The sequence below is a fragment of the Prionailurus viverrinus genome, chromosome C1 (assembly GCF_022837055.1).
Source record: "Prionailurus viverrinus isolate Anna chromosome C1, UM_Priviv_1.0, whole genome shotgun sequence".
Classification (NCBI taxonomy): domain Eukaryota; kingdom Metazoa; phylum Chordata; class Mammalia; order Carnivora; family Felidae; genus Prionailurus; species Prionailurus viverrinus.
The window spans coordinates 178299714-178314611 of NC_062568.1; the positions used below are offsets into that span (position 1 = coordinate 178299714).

Genomic DNA, 14898 nt, shown 5'->3' on the forward strand with positions numbered 1-14898 from the left:
CACAGGTCCTCCCCCTACCCCCTCCCATTTGATTTAAGCAGTCTTCATTTTTTTTTCACAGTAGTAAATTTTCTAGATACGTCTTGTAGACCTCAAAGTACTGGAAAGGAAGCTCCCATTTAAAGGCAATTTATCTTAAGATACTGTGAACGATACTAATTTTTTGTCCATTTAAAATATGTAAGTTGTGCTATAAAAAAAAAATCATACAGGAGCCAACTAGAAAGGGATCCCAACTTACCAAAGATGGAATAATTTGAATATCAATAAGAATAATGACTGCAATGATTTGAATACTAAAATGTATTCTTTAGTTACCTTTGGAAGTTGCTAGGGCACTGAATCATTACTCTGAAAATTGATAAATAACAGTAAGCATCACACTTCTATCCTGTCTTGGGGCACTCAGTAGGTTAAATGTGACTTTGGCTCAGGTCATGATCTCATAGTTCATGAGTTCAAGCCCCACATCCAGCTCTCAGCTGACAATGTGGATCCTATTTGGGATTCTTGCTCTGGCTTCTCTCTCTGCCCCTCCCTGGCTCACGCTTTCTCTCTTTCTCAAAATAAATAAGTAAAAATTTTAAAACAAAACAAAACTCCTGTCCTGTCTTTACTGTATAGACTATACTTAAAGATAGTGTGGTAAAGTTATTTATAGAAGAATCATTACTAGGGGCACCTGGGTGGCTCAGTCAGTTACATGGTCAACTTCAGCTCAGGTCACAAGTTCATTCGTGAGTTCAAGCCCTGTGCTGGGCTCTGTGCTGACAGCTCAGAGCCTGGAGCCTGCTTCGGATTCTGGGTCTCCTTCTCTCTCTGCTCCTCCCCTATTTGAGCTCTGTCTGTGTCTTTCTCTCAAAAATAAATAAACATTAAAAAATTTTAGAAGAATCATTGCTAATGAATGGTAAGGAAGTGACAGAATTTTAAAAGTCAACATTTTGCAACCTCTAATGAAACAATGGGTTTGGCAATTATGTAGGCAAACTTGCATGTATAAGATTATCTAATCACTACCACAACTCTAAAAGAAAGGCACTCTAATTATTCCTATTTTACCAACAAGGTTAAATAACCTTGCCCAAAGGCAAATTGCTTTGAACCAAGGCACTCTGACTCTGGCTTGTATTCTTCAATATTTCATTATACTTCTTCTTGAACATAATAGGAAACCAATAAAGGAATTTGAGAAAGGGTGATATTCCCACGTGTAGGAAGATCACTCTGATTTGCAGGTGGAGATGAATTGCAGCAGGGATAAACTTGAGGCAGAAAGAGTAAAATGTTATTCATTCATTCACTCATTCATTCAATAAACATTGAACATCTCCCATGTACCAACCACTGTTCTATGTACTGAAAATATAGGAATGACAAAATACAGAAAAATACCTGCTTTCATAGAGTTTATGCTTGGATGAGGAAAGACAGTCAATAGACACATAAATACATAATATTTATAGTATGTCAAATGGAAATAAATGCTATGGAGAAAAATATAGGTGAAGACTGGGAAAGAGAGTTCTGGGAGAGGTGTTATACTGTAATTTTAAATAGGGAAATCAGGATGGCTTCACTGAGAATGTGAATCTGAAAAAGACCTGAAGGGATAAGCCATGAGGATATACTGGGGAAGAATGATCCAGCCAAATACAACCCCCAAACAGGACTGTGCCTACAGTGTGGAAGAACAGTAAGGAAGCCAGAGAAGCTAAAACAGTAAATGCAGGGGAGAACTATAAATGAGGTCAAATGGAGAGGCAGATCTTACAGGATCTTTTGGCCAATTAAAGACTTTGACTTTTGCTCTAACTAATATGAAAAGCCACTGAGGAGTTCTGAGCACAGGAATGATGTAATCTTTTTAAAAGAGCTTTATGAAGATATAATTTACATGTCATAAAATTTGTCCTTGGATAGTATACAACTCAGTGGTTTTTAATATATTTACACAGTTGTACAACAATCACCATTACTTAATTTTAAAACATTTTCATTATCCTGAAATGTATCCTGAAATGATCAATCATCCCTTTCTTATGCCCTCGCCTCAGCTCCTGGTAATCACAAATCTAATTTTTATCTTCATGGATATGCCTATACTAAACATTTCATATACATGGGATGAGAGAATATGTGGTCTTTTGTGACTGGCTTCTGTCACTTAACATAGTGTTTTCAAGGTTCATCTGTGTTGTAGCATATCTCAGTACTTCATTCTCTTTTATTGCCAAGTCATATTCCATTGTATAGAGATACACTATGTTTTGTTTATGCATTCATCAGTTGATGGCCATTTGGGTTGTTTCCACTTGGTGGCTACTTGAATAATACTGCTGTGACCATTCTTGTACAAGTTTTTGTACGGATATATGTTTTCATTTCTCTTGGGTATATACTTAGGAGAGAAATTGTAAGGTCACATGGTAACTCTGTGTTTAACCTTTAGAGGAATGGCAAAACCGTTTCCCACAGTAGTTGCACTATTTTACAATCCCACCGGCAATAATTGAGGGTTTCAATTTCTTAAACTTATCAACAGTTGCTATTGTCTGTCTTTTTTATTTTAGCCGTCGTAGTGAGTGTATTAATTTTATTGTAGTTTTTTTTAAAATTTTTTTTAACGTTTATTTATTTTTGAGACAGAGAGAGACAGAGCATGAATGGGGGAGGGTCAGAGAGAGGGAGACACAGAATCTGAAACAGGCTCCAGGCTCTGAGCTGTTAGCACAGAGCCCGACGCGGGGCTCGAACTCACAGACTGCGAGATCATGACCTGAGCTGAAGTCGGACGCTTAACCGACTGAGCCACCAGGCACCCAATTTTATTGTAGTTTTGATATGCATTTCCCTAATGACTAATGATGTTGAGCATCTTTTCACATGCTTATTGACCATTTCTATATAGTCTTTGGGGAATGTAAAATCAAATCCTTTGCTCATTAAAGAAAATAGATTTTATTTTTTAGAGTTTTAGAACTGATTTAGAGCTATACAAAAATTGAGAAGAGAGCACAGAGTTTCCATCTACCCAGCACTTAATTTCCCCTATTAACATCTTACATTAGTATGATATATGTGTATGTGATGATTCAATATTGATATATTACTATTATATATTTATTCCATAGTTTTTTCAGATTTTCTTTGTTTTTACCTAAGTTTTTACCTTTCTGTTCTAGGGTATCACCCAGAATACCATATTATATTTTGTTGTCATGTGTTCTTAGGCTGTGACAGCTGCTCAGACTTTCATTGTGTTTGATGACCTTAACAGTTTTTTTTTTTTTTTTTTTTTTTTTTTTTTTATTTTTTTATTTTTTTATTTTTATTTGTGTTTTTGTGACCTTAACAGTTTTGAGTAGTACTGGTCAGGTTTTTGTAGGATCTGCCTCACTGGAATTTCTCTGATGTGTTTTTCATTATTAGACAGGGGTTGTAGGTTTTGAGAAGGAATATCACAGGTGTAAAATGTCATTTTTGTCACCTTATATTAAAGACAGATATCATTGACATGATTTATGACTGGACTTTTGCCTATTTTTGAATTGGGTTGTCTTTTTATTTTTGAGTTGTAAGAGTTCTTTATGTATCCTGGATATGAGTCTCATATCAGATGTGTGATTTGCACAAATTTTCTTGCATTCTTTGGTTGTCTTTTCACTTTCTTTTTTTTTCTTTTTAGATTTTTTAAATGTTTATTTATGAGAGACAGAGTGCAAACAGGGTAGGGGCAGAGAGAGAGGGAGACACAGAATCCTAAGCAGGCTCCAGGCTCTGAGCTGTCAGCACAGAGCCTGACGCGGGGCTCAAACTCATGAGCTGTGAGATCATGACCTGAGCCAAAATCAGACGCTTAACCGACTGAGCCACCCAGGCGCCCGGTCTTTTTACTTTCTTAAAGGTGTCCTTTGAAGCACAAAAGTTTTTATTTATTTTTTTTATTTTTTTTAACATATGAAATTTATTGTCAAATTGGTTTCCATACAACACCCAGTGCTCATCCCAAAAGATGCCCTCTTCAATACCCATCACCTACCCTCCCCTCCCTCCCACCCCCCATCAGCCCTCAGTTTGTTCTCAGTTTTTAAGAGTCTCTTATGCTTTGGCTCTCTCCCACTCTAACCTCTCTTTTTTTTAAAGTTTTTATTTTTGATGAAGTCCACTTTATATATTTTTTTCTTTTTGTCACTTGTGCTTTGGTATGTATCTAAGAAGTCTTTACCTAACCCGAAGTCACAAAACTTTATGCCTACATTTTCTTCTATGATGTCATGGTTTGGCACTTATATTTACATCTTTGATCTATTTTGAGATAATTTTTACATATGATATGAGGGAGAGGTCCACCATTCTTTTGCATGTAGATATTCAGTTGCTCCAGCACCAGTTGTTGAAAAGACTCTTCTTTCCCCTTTGAATCATCTTAGCATCTCTGTTGAAAATCGATTGACAATAGATATGAAGGTTTATTTTTGGATTCTCAATTCTATTCACTTATCTATATGTCTAAACTTATGCTAGAATCATGCTGTCTTGATTATAGTAGCTTTGTATTAAGTTCTGAAATTGGAAAGTGAGTCTTCCAACTTTGTACTTCTTTTTAAAAAATGGTTTGGCTATTCTGGGCCCCTTGAATTCCAATTGAATTTAGGCTCAGCTTCTCAATTTCTGCAAAGAAACCAGCTGATTTTTTGATAGGAGTTGCACTGAATCTAAGTTTAGGAAGTGTTGTCATCTTAACAATATTAAGTTTTTGATACACGAACACAGGATGTCTTTTCATTTATTTAGTTCTCTTAATTTCCTTCAACCATGTTTTATAGTTTTTTAGTTACAATTCTTATACTTCTTCTGTTAAACTTATTCCTAAGTATTTTATTATTTTTGATGCTATTGTAAATGGAATTGTCTCCTTTTTTTATTTTTATTTTTTGTATTTTTATTTATTTTTTGAGAGAGAGATAGAGAACAAGTGGGAGAGGAGCAGACAGAGAGGGAGACAGAAACCCAAGCAGGCTCTGCACTATCAGCGCAGAGCCTGATGCAGGACCCAAACCCATGAACTGAGAGATCATGACCTGAGCCAAAGTCAAGAGTTGGACACTCAACCGACTGAGCCACCCAGGCACCCCTGAAATTGTCTTCTTAGTTTTATTTTAAGATTGCCCATTTGCAGTGTATGGAAATACAATTGATTTTTGTATATTGATATATCTGTAACCTTGCTAAATTCAATGATTAATTCTGTGTGTGTATGTATTCTGTAGGATTTTCTACACAAGATCAAATCACTGCACATTAAAACTTTTATTTCTTGGGGCGCCTGGGTGGCTTAGTCAGTTAAGCGTCCAACTCTTGGTTTCGGCTCAGATCATGTCTCGTGGTTCGTGAGTTCAAGCCCCACATCAGGCTCTGTGCTGACAGCTCAGAGCCTGCTTGGGATTCTCTTTCCCTCTCTCTCTGCCCTTCCCCTGCTCGATATTGTGTGCTCTCTCTCTCTTTCAAAAATAAATAAACTTTTTTAAAAAATTAAATTTTTCATCTAATCTGAATGCTTTTTTAATTTGTTTTTTTTTAATTGCCCTGGCTAAACATCAAGTACAATATTGAATAAAAGTGGTGAGAGCATGTACCTCATCTTATTCCTGATCTTGGGGGAAAATTATTCAGTCTTTCACTATCAAGTGTAGTGTTAGTTGTGGGGTGTTTGTAGATGCCCTTTATAAGATAGGTGGAGCTCCCTTCTATTCCCAGTTTGTTCTGTGTTTTTATCATGAAAGGTCACCTTACATTTTATAATAATTTTTTTTATGTTTATTTATTTTTGACAGAGAGAGACAGAGCATGAGTGGGGGAGGGGCAGAGAGAGAGGGAGACACAGAATTTGAAGCAGGTTCCAGGCTCTGAGCTGTCAGCACAGAGCTCAATGCAGGGCTGGAACTTACAGAGTTCAAGATCATGACCCAAGCCGAAGTCGGATGCTCAACCGACTGAGCCACCCAGGTGCCCCTGGTCACCTTACATTTTAAATGGATTGGAGTAGAGCAAGGTCTAAAGCAGGAAGACTGGTTAGGATGCTATTGTGACAATCTAGGTGAGAAATGATGATGGCTTGCAGTTTTCCAGGCAAAAAGTGATTTAGCAGTGTAGGAACTACCCAGTGGTAATCAGAATAACAAGAGATGTTAAGACAATAGGATAGATACGGGACGCCTGGATGGCTCAGTCAGTTAAGGGGTTAAGCGTCCTACTCTTGACTTAGGCTCAGGTCATGATCTCACAGTTTATAAGTCAGAGTTCCACATCAAGCTCCATGCTGACAGTGTGGAGCCTGCTTGGGATTCTGTTCCTCTCCCTCTCTCTCTGCCCTTCCCCTGCTCACTCTCTCTCTCAAAATAAATAAATAAACTTAAAAAAAATTTTTTTTAGAGGGGCTCCTGGGTGGCTCAGTTGGTTAAGTGTTGGACTTGGGCTCAGGTCATGATCTTGCAGTTCATGAGTTCCAGACTCATGTAGGGCTGGCTCTGTGGCTCAGAGCCTGGAGCCTGCTTCAGATTCTGTGTCTCCCTCTTTCTTTGCTCCTCCCCGGCTTGCACTCTCTCTCTCTCTCTCTCTGTGTCAAAAATAAATAAAACATTAAAAAAAAGATAATAGAATTGGTAACTCTTTGTGACAGTTGAATGTAATATTGGGCATAGTAGATGTCCTGCCCAGATCTTCTTTACTAGGCTGATATGGGTATTGGCTGATAATGGCTCACAACTGCACTTCTCTTTTTATTTTTAAATTTTATTTATTTTGTTATTTATTTGTCTGTTATTTATTTTTAAGTAAGCTCTAGGCCCAACATGGGGCTTAAAACTTGCTACCCTGAGATCAAGAGTGGCATGCTCTACTAACTGAGCCAGCCAGGTGCCCCAAAGATTCTGATCCTTGAACTGCCCACTGGGAGTGAAAAGTTCTCTCTTTGGCATGATGAATTCAGTTATTTATTTAAAATTTTTTTTCTTTTAGTTTTTATTTTTTGAGAGAGAGAGAGAGAGTGCACGCGCAAGTGGGGGAGGGGCAGAGAAAGGGGGAGACATAGAATCTGAAGCAGGCTCCAGGCTCTGAGCCGTCAGCACAGAGCCCAATGCGAGGCTTCAACTCAGGAACTGCAAGATCATGACCTGAGCTGAAGTCAGATGCTTAACTGACTGAGCCACCCAGGTGTCCCATGAATTCAGTTATTAATGGAAGCCATATATTAAGCTGTTAAGATTGACAATGATATTTGATCCTAAAAGTTTACCAAGCAAATTGCAGAAGGTCTTTGAAGATAATGAAAATATTGTGGTTAGAAAATAAGTCCTCAAAAGTGACGTTACTTTATGGAGTAATGGAAATAATTTATATCTTGATTGTGGTAGGCTGCATGACTTTATACTTCCAATGCCATCTGAATGTGCCTGGCAGACTTTCAACTTCAGGAACCATAACTGATCAGGGGCATTACCTGCTGGGTCCAGAAATTCATCATCCTATTTGAACCAATGCTACATTTCAATGGTCTATTCCCAGACAATGACTGGGAATATTAAGGCAGGTCCATTGCGAAAGTTTCTCTGAAGGTCAGTTTTAGCTCAAAGATTCCCAAAATCCTTGCCTGTTGATCTTTCTTTAGACTTCCTAGAATTCAAGGAACAGAACCTTTCTCCTTTTGCGCACTCTGGATCAGGCTTGCATTGTGATCAGATAGTTCTCTAGCCTTTCTTGGCTCTCTCCTCATTTCTACTATGTGTTGCCCCTCCCCCCAAATCCTTGCATGTTTAATCTTATATTGGCATCTGCTTTATGGATAACCTGGACTAACACAATGCATTTGTCAAAACTCAGAACTGCTGGGGTGCCTGGGTGGCTCAGATGGTTGAGCGTCTGACTTCAGCTCAGGTCATGATCTTGCAGTTTGCAGTTTTGAGCCCCGCATTGGGCTCTCTGCTGTCCTTGAAAAACCAGCTTCAGATCCTCTGTCCCCCTCTTTATTTGCCCCCCCCCCACTCACTCTCTCTTAAAATAAACTTTTAAAAAAGAACTCAGAAGTGTATACACAAAAAGGATAAATTTTACTCTATGTAAATTATACCTCAATAAACTCGACTTTAAAAAATGTTAGTTTTAAACATTTATCAACAGCAGGTGAATCATGACTGTTCTTCTCCACTCTACTTCAACCATTTAGAACTGCTGAAATTCCACATCACACAATGACCACATCCACCCAATCTTACAATTTGCTTGCTCAGTTGCTCTCCAAATCCAGATGTCCTGGTCTCAGGGTTAGCTGGAGACACAAATGACATAAGGACTTGTTTATGTAAGCTTACATACATATTTTACTTGTATCATGTATGTTTACAACCAACATACGAGGAAAGGGTGAGAGATCAGGGCATGAGAGAAGAGTGCCTAAACTAGACAGACAAACTGGCCCTAAAGTTTGCTCAACAATTGTTTGCTCAACAATCTGATCTCGGGAACACACCTAGTTCTTTAAGGATTCAAAAGACTGAACTCAATTTGACTGGGTGTTTTTACATTCCAGTTAGCTAACATACAGTATTATCTTAGTTTCAAGCATACAATATAGTGATTCAACACTTGCATATAACACTCTGTGCTCACCACAACATATGCACTCCTTAATCATCACCTATTTAATTCTTTCCCCCACCCACCTCCCCTCTGGTAACCCTTGTGCTCTATAGCTAAGAGTCTGTTTTCTGGCTCATCTTTTTTTTTCTTTGTTTGCTTTGTTTCTTAAATTCCATATGTGAGTATACTCATATGGCATTTATCTTTGTCTGACTTATTTCACTTAGCATTATACCCTCTAGATCCATTCGTGCTGTTGCAAATGGCAAGACTTCATTCTTTTTTACAGCTGGATAATACTCCATTATATATTTCAATTTTAATTAATAAGCAGAATTATATAATATATTATATAATTTATTAATTATAAGCAACTTCAGTTGCTTCCATAATTTGGCTATTGTAAATAATGTTGCAGTAAACATAGGGGTGCATATATCTTTTCAAATTAGTGTTTTCAAGGGATGCCTGGGTGGCTCAGTTGGGTAAGTGTCTGACTCTTGATCTTAGGTCAGGTCTTGATTTCAGGATCATGAGTCCAAGCCCTGCATTGGGCTCTGCACTGGGTGTGGAGCCTACCTCAAAAACTGAAAGAAAAAAAAGTGAATAAATTAGTGGTTTTGAATTCTTTGGGTAAATACTCAGTTCACTAGATTTTTATATGCATAAATGTGTGAGAGACATTTGTCATTTGGAAAACAAAACAAATAACAACAAAACACATTCAACAGCATAGCTATTTCACCCAGAAAAAAAGCCAAAGCTCTTCCTGTATACAAGACACTAAGTGATACTGCTCTTAGCTACCTGTCTGCCTTCATACCCTAAGACTTCTCCCTTGCTAATATTTCTCCAGTAATAATGGCTTCCTTGCTGTTTCTTTCTTTTTTTTTTTTTTTAAGTTTTTAAGATGTATTTTGAGAGAGAGAGAGGCAGAGAGAGAGGAAGAGAGAGAAAATCTCAATCAGGCTCTGCACTGTCAGTGCAGAGCCCAATGAGGGGCTCGAACCCACAAACCTCGAGATCATGACCTGAGCAGAAACAAGAGTCAGTCACTTAACTGACTGAACTACCCAGGTGCCCCAGTTCTTTGCTGTTTCTTAAATATCCTAAGCATACTCTCACCATAGGAAGGTTTCATGTACTTTTCTTTTTATTTATTTATTCTTATTAGGTAAACTCTACCCCCAAAGTGGGGCTTAAACACATAACCCTGAGATTAAGAGTCATGCTCTACTGACTGAGCCAGCCAGGTGCCCTGCATTTACCTTTTTTTTTTAAGGTTTATGTATTTATTTTGAGACAGAGACAGTGCGAGTGGGGGAGGGGCAGAGAGCAAGGGAGAGAGAGAATCCCAAACAGTTTCCAAGCTATCAGCACAGAGCCCAATGTGGGGCTCGAACTCACACAACTGTGAGATCATGACCTGAGGCGAAACCAAGAGTTGGGCGCTTAACTGACTGAGCCACCCAGGCGCCCCTATTTTTCTGTCTAGAATTCTCTTTTACATGGTTCCCTCTCTCCATTCAGGCCCCTACTCAAATGTTACCTTCTTAGGAAAGTTTTCCCTGACTACATTGTCTAGAATAGTACCCCTTCTCCAGTATGTCACCCTATCCTCTTATCCTTCTTTATCCTCTTCGTAACACTTATCATCTCCTGATATATCATATATTTATTCACCTATTTGTTGATTTTCTGCCTCCTCAATCAGAATGTAATCCCACAAGAACAGGTCATTTTTTTTGTTCACTGCTATATCAGCACAACCTAAAGTGGCCAATTGTTGGCACTCATTAAGTATTGATTGAATTAAAAAAAAGTTTTGGTTGAATCAATGAATAAATGAAGCTCACGCTCATGTCTCCTTTCCCTTTCTTTCTCAGTTTTTCTCAGTAAAAACAGAAAAAAAGTTAGCAGGAGGACTCTCAGCAAACAGTTGACCTCAGCCACAAACTTACCTGGGGCCTTGAGTACATTGGCATGATCTGAACAAGTTTTCTGGGGCTTTTAAGAATGACTTTCAGAGTCACCTGGGTGGCTGAGTCGGTTGAGCGACGACTCTTGGTTTCCGCTCAGGACATGATTTCGTGAGTTCAAACCCCACATTGTACTTGCTGCTGTCAGCACAGAGCCCGCTTCAGATCTTCTGTCTACCTCTCTCTCTGCCCTCTCCCTGCTTGCGCGCTCTCAAAAATAAATAAATCCTAAAAAGAAAAAAAAAGAGAAGATTGACTTTCACGAATGTAACATATTGTGAGGTTCAACCGTGAAAAGAACTAGATGTTTTGAGTTCTCCCCTCAAAGTAGGCATCCATCTACAATGCCCGGCTCAAAGAGGCAAACTTAGAAAATGATTTGAGTGAATGGTAAAGAATAAAGAGAAGATAAAAATACCGTATCATGTTGTACACATGAAACTAATATGATGTTATATATCAATTACATCTCAATTAAAAAAAAGAGAAGCACACCGTGTGGGTGTGCGGTTGGGGGCAGGGAGGGTTGTCTCAGTCCTTCCCTTAACACTGAGGTTTGCTGTATGTGTGGGACGCCACAAGGATGGAGAGTAGGTGAAATGGCACTGTCGAAAGGGCCAGCGCCAACACGCAGGAGCTTGGGCTTGCAGCAGGGCAGTTCGCCAGCGGGGAATCCAGCACCCGCCCTAGGCCAGAGCCGTGTTGTCCCCGGAGCCGCCGCTACTCGCGAGAGGAAAAACACTGCGCACGCGCAGACCCGGCGAGAGGCACCCTCCAGTGGGCCTGGTCGCGCCTCCAGCTCTGCGCTGACCGCACTTCCCAGTCACCTCAGCCTCTTCGGCCCTGCTGTTTCCCCCCCGCCCTCTCCGCGCCGGCGCTGGCGCCGGTAGCGACTGCGCGCGCAGAGCCTGAGCAGGCGCCGGCGGGAAGGGGAAGAGGCGGGTAAGAACGGCCTGCGTCCGGGTGCGACCATGACAGGGTTGGGAATGTCCTCTTCGGCTCTCACAGCTCTTGGGACCCCTAAGGAGGGGAGCCTCTGGAACCGGTTCCTCATGCAGCTCAGGCGTGCCTCTGATAGTTGAAATGTTTTCGCCCTCACCTTTCGTTAGGTCTGGTCCGCTCCGCTTCTGCCTCTCCTTTCCCCGCCCCCACCGGGGAATCCTCAGGCCCCTAGCCTGTACGCTAGCCCCAGACAAGTCTCAGTTGCCTTACCCGCCATTTAGGTAGTGCCCAGTGTTTATCTGCTTGTAGTGTCGCGGTAGCTTTGACTCTCTAGGTCCCCAATTCAAACACACAAAGAGCCTCGTTTTTTTGACGCTTGCTTTTTCTGACACCCTTTGCTAAAGGAGCTTCCCGATGCTCTCAGCAATGAAGTCAAGGCCACCAGACAGGTCTTCTTTGCTTCCGAGCATCTCCATCTAATTATCTGCCTTTCGTGGTTTGGTTTCTTGAGGTACGTCCTTTACCTCCATATGCAGTTTCCCGGAGTTAATGTGCTTTCCTTTTGGAAGTACGCGTGTGCTGCCCTTTGGAATGAAGTTCTTCACTGGCAGTGGGGTAGTATCAGCAGTTACTAAGAAGCATGGTAATATTAGAATTTCTGCTGTCGGCTACCAGAGTGGATGGATATTCAGTGAACCTTTTTTTTTTTTTTTTTTTTTTTTTGTAGCAGGGGGCAGCATTTTAGCTCAGTGGCAGTGCTTGATGCCTTGAAGTTGGGGTCAGAGGAAGATACCTTGTAATTAAGCCACTGGGGTCCAAAATCTGCTGACTGGAAGAAATCTAAAGCAAAAAAAAAAAAAAAAAAAAAGCCTAACAGCCATGTCATGTTTAATAATATCTGCAGGTCAAATTTCTATGTAGAGACAAATGCACTGTTTGCTTTTATATGCCAGCTAAATGTAATATGTTGACATTCTGTAAATGCTGATGTGAAGTTTTAGCAGCTGACTTGGAACCTCTTAATCAAATTTCTGAATTCCTAGATAATCATGATAATCAGCTTAGTTAGTTTTACTTTGATAAATTTGACTGATTGCTATAAACTTAACCACTTTTTTTCTAACATCAGCCCACACCTTTCTGTCAGTCTTATTACTAATTCCCTTTGGTGCCTAAATTACAAAACCTTAGTCATCTTAGATTTCCCCTGTGCTTCATCTCCAGATGTCTTAATTTACTGAATCTCAGTAGGCTTCTTTATTCAAAAAGTAAGTTGGAGTTATCCCTTGATTCTCATTATTGAAGCTGTAAAGCTGTTTTCAAGGACTTTGCTGCCTCTCAGTTCATCCCTTGGAAGGTTCATATAACAGTTCTGAAACATGATTGTTGTCATGTTTACTCTTGAGCCTATAAAGGCTCATGTCTACATTTCTGCACTTGAGTTTCAAAGCCTTTTTTCTCTATAACCTGGCCTAGTAATTCCTGTGCATGTGATATGGTGGGAAAAGGCCAGGATTTAGAGTAAAAAGACTTAGATTCAAATATTGAGAGTATTGTTATACTAACACTGTGTCCTTGGGAAACTTTTTCAGTTTCCTTCTCTCTCACGTCAAAAAAAATTTTTTTTGATGTTTATTTATTTTTGAGAGAGAGAGAGAGAGAATGTGAGGTGGGGAGAGGCAGAGAGAGAAAGAGACACAGAATCTGAAGCAGGCTCCATGCTTCGAGCTGTCAGCACAGAGCCCAACGCCAGGCCCGAACTCACGCTGTGAGATCATGGCCTGAGCCAATGTCAGACGCCCAACCAACTAAGCCACCCAGGTGCCCCTTTATCTCTCACTTCAAATAACAGTGTCTTATTTTTTTTTATTTTTTTTAAATGTTTATTTATTTTTGAGAGAGAGAGAGAGCGTGAGCAGGGGAGGAGCGGAGAGAGAGGGAGACACAATCTGAAGCAGGCTCCAGGCTCTGAGCTGTCAGCACAGAGCCTGATGCAGGGCTTGAATTCATGAGTGGTGAGATCATGACCTGAGCTGAAGTCGGATGCCCAACCGACTCAGCCACTCAGGCACCCCTCAAATAAAAGTATCTTTTCTTCTAGACTCTTAATTATTGTGAGAATTACAATTGGCAGAATGTGTGGAATAATTATCATAGTTAAACAAATAAAAACAACCTAAGCTATTGTTATTTCTCATTGTATTCATTCATTTCATAAATAGTTGAAAACCTCATATATGTTAGATACTGGCACTACTGCTATGAAAGATAGTCTGTTCCTTTAAGGGACTGTCTTTCAGGGAGCTTTCAGAGAACATATGTATCTATAGGGAGTAGGGTGGTAGTATCTGACAAGGTAAAGTGTGATATAGGCTGTAAAATAGGTAAGCTTAGGGTGAGCACCAAATCCAGAGGAGAGAGGAACAGGGATGGTTCTGCAGGAAATTATGTTTGAACAGAGTCTTGAATTATAGCAAAGATCCAAAAGGAAAAGGTGAGGAAGGATGCCTTGAAAGAGACACTTTTAGAGAACTGCAAATTGTTAGGTTTTGTTGGGGTATTAAGTTCAAATAGGAGTATGGGAAATAGGACTGGACAGGTAGAGGTGAGATTTGAAGGGCTTTGTGTGCTCAGAGAAATGTGTAAATTGAAGGATTATAAGTAAACAGTTGGCCTGATCACTTTTTTTTTTTTTAATGTTTATTTATTTTTTGAGAGCTAGAGCATGAGCAGGGGAGGGGCAGAGAGAGGTAGACAGAGGATCCAAAGAGGACTCGGCGATGACAGTAGCGAAATCGGTTGCTCAACCAACTGAGGCACTCCCACAATTGGTTTTTGAAAATTTGTTCTGACTAGAGTGTGTTCTTCCCTTACTACAGTATACAAAAACTTATGCCTTTGTGCCTTATTTTCTTTACTTCACCCAGAAGGGCTTATTTCCTCTCTTCATATGTTAATCTTTATCGTTCAGGTCCCATTTCTTTCTTTCTTTTTCTTTTTTTTTTTTTAACGTTTATTTATTTTTGAGAGACAGAGTGTTAGTGGAGGAGGGCCAAAGAGAGAGGGAGACGCAGAATCCGAAGCAGGGTCCAGGCTCTGAGCTGTCAGCACAGAGCCCAATGCAGGTCTTGAACCCACGGACCATGAGATCATGACCTGAGTCAAAGTCAGACACTTACCTGACTGAGCCACCGAGGCACCCCTCTCAGGTCCTATTTCTGCTGTAAAGCGTCCTCCAATTATTTTAGGCCCCATTACTTATTCCCTTCTTTGAAACCCTATTAAGAAAGTATCACATAGTTTAGTCCTTATTTGTTTCATGTGTGTTTTTTTTTTAATT

The 14898-nt window shown here is 39.9% G+C and overlaps 1 protein-coding gene across 5 annotated transcripts in view; it reads left to right on the forward strand.

Moving 5' to 3' along the window:
- Positions 1 to 11304: 11304 nt before the first annotated feature.
- The window catches only part of IPP (intracisternal A particle-promoted polypeptide), a 42421-nt gene continuing 38827 nt past the window's right edge, over positions 11305 to 14898 (forward strand). Inside the window, exons 1-2 of one of the 5 annotated variants that reach the window (XM_047871880.1) lie at positions 11305 to 11558; positions 11963 to 12069. The gene's annotated coding sequence lies outside the window, so the exon portion shown is untranslated. The other 4 variants (XM_047871881.1, XM_047871879.1, XM_047871883.1 and 1 more) reach the window with 4 other exon arrangements.